The sequence below is a fragment of the Lactuca virosa genome, chromosome 3 (assembly GCF_052849685.1).
Source record: "Lactuca virosa cultivar CGN04683 chromosome 3, Lactuca_virosa_CGN04683_v6, whole genome shotgun sequence".
NCBI classification, from domain to species: Eukaryota; Viridiplantae; Streptophyta; class Magnoliopsida; order Asterales; family Asteraceae; genus Lactuca; species Lactuca virosa.
Window position 1 is genome coordinate 442,519,550 of NC_136428.1, and position 2,248 is coordinate 442,521,797.

Here is a 2,248-nt window from a genome sequence, read left to right on the forward strand (position 1 = left end):
TAGATAATTTTGAAATATGTAAAGTGTAATTGACATTTGATGATGAATAAAAGTTGTGTTTATTTATGAGTAAAGTGTTGCTATCTTTTGTCATTCGTTTACTATTATTTCTTTTGCATGTTTTGACTTCCAGAATATTTATGTTGTGTTTACATATTATTCAAATTATCCTCAGTCAGTCATATGTTGGAAGTAGATATGAAGTAAGACTGTCATGGGTTGGTTGTAGAGGTCTAAGATGTTGGACATGGCCTCAACACTCATGAGTGCTCATAAGTTCTGAATATTGGATTCATCCCACGCTCACTAGTATCACTTCATGGAATTTATTTCGAGTGATCGCGAGACGGTAATATCATATAAGTCTTCAAACCTAGAGATATGACTTGTTGACTATGAGTTAGTTATGCATTGATCGTGCGAAAACGCTTTGGTAACTCGATGTTATAAAACATGATTTTGTGTGTGATTTAACAAGTAGTAGAAAAAGCATATGAGTCGAAGTTTATCTGTTCCTTCTTGGATTAGAAGCGATATCTTGGCCCCTCGATGATTTTGTTTTGACCCATGTACCGGGCCCGGTCAGAACTAAGTTGATGTGTTCAATTAAGTTCTATGTCAAACAAATCGGAAATCGGGAATCAAATTGTTGGACAAAAAAGTAAGACACTGTTCCATGTATTTGTCCGGCTGATATCTAGAACAGAGGATTATATGATCACTTATCTGAAATGGCGTACCATCATCTTCTCAGTTCCGAGAAACCTTGAAAAGAGCTACGATTGTTGATCGGTTCCTGAAGTCATACTTGTAGTTATATTTATTAGACTTATCCAAGTGGGAGACTGTTGGATAAGGTGTCTAAGTCCATAACTATTTCTGGTATGTACTTGACCCGACCCGGCATGGTCCATTTGGGTTGCATGGCATCATGCATTTGGATAGACTAAATGAGAGAAATAACACTTGTGGTTTATTAATATATTATAAGTTCTAATATTTTAATAGTATTATTTAATTAGTATTGATCAAGAATTAATCTAGGATTAATTAAGTGATCAAAAGATGACTAATTAAATATATGGGTTGATTATGTAAATCATCCATAACTTGTATAGTGGGCTAAATGGCTTCATGGATAATCAAGTTGGGTTAAACCCATTGGATGCTCCATGGGAGTTACAAACCCATGGGTCATGGAAATGAAGAGTCATGCCACATTAGGGTTTACATGGTGTAACCCTAGATGTGACACACTATATAAAGAACATGTCATACACCAAAATCGTCTACACAAGAAGTTGCAAGAGGGCTAGGCCAATTTTCAAGTGTTCTACATATCTCTCTAAGTTATTCCAAATCGTTTGGCGTTGTGTGAGACATTTGAGGCATCACACTTGGGGTGCTAGGCTCTCAAGGTTTCAATGAATCATAACAACTACAAGGTATGTATTTCTAGCTATCTTTTATATTTTAAAGTTCCCCATGTATGCTAGATAGGTTTATGAACCTTGGAAAAAGTATTTTGCATGTATTTTAGACAAACATACATCCAAGGTTTTCTAGGGTTGCATGTACACTTAGGAGTGTTAGAATTGCTCAAAACCCTTCATTCTCAGCGAAGAATCATCTCAAGTATGCTAAAGACCCGGAATACTTGGTCAAATAACGTTCAAGAAGCTAGTCATAGAGGATCTCGGAAATATCGGGCATCTTGTTGGCTAGATTAGACTATAAATTGACACTTGTAATCTGCACACAAAAACACGAATTCTTAGTCTAAGCTCACTCTACGAATTTCTACATTCATTCTTACTAAGAACTCACTGTAATATTTACTTTATATCAATAAAATCATCAAGGCATGTGATCATTATCACCTCCCAAGGTTGTATGTCGGAGATCCTAGCAAGGATCAAGGGCTTTCCTTGTAAACCATTGTGTCACTTTTATTTTACTACTTTCTATTACACAGTCTGAACATCACAACCTTTCATTCAATTTGGTTGATTAGTACTTGTGTAATTTTTGACGAAAACAAGTTGGCGCCTACCGTGGGGCCGCGGTGTTCAAAATCCCCATAAAAATCATGTCTACACAACTGATCCTCTCTTCGTCCTCTGCTTCTTCCATTCCAACCAAAAACCTACCACCTCCTCCGAGTGGACCCCTCACTCAGAGGAAAACGTCTGACACTTCAAAGAAAAGCACCCCCTCAATCGCTAATCCAGGAAGTTTGGGATCCTTA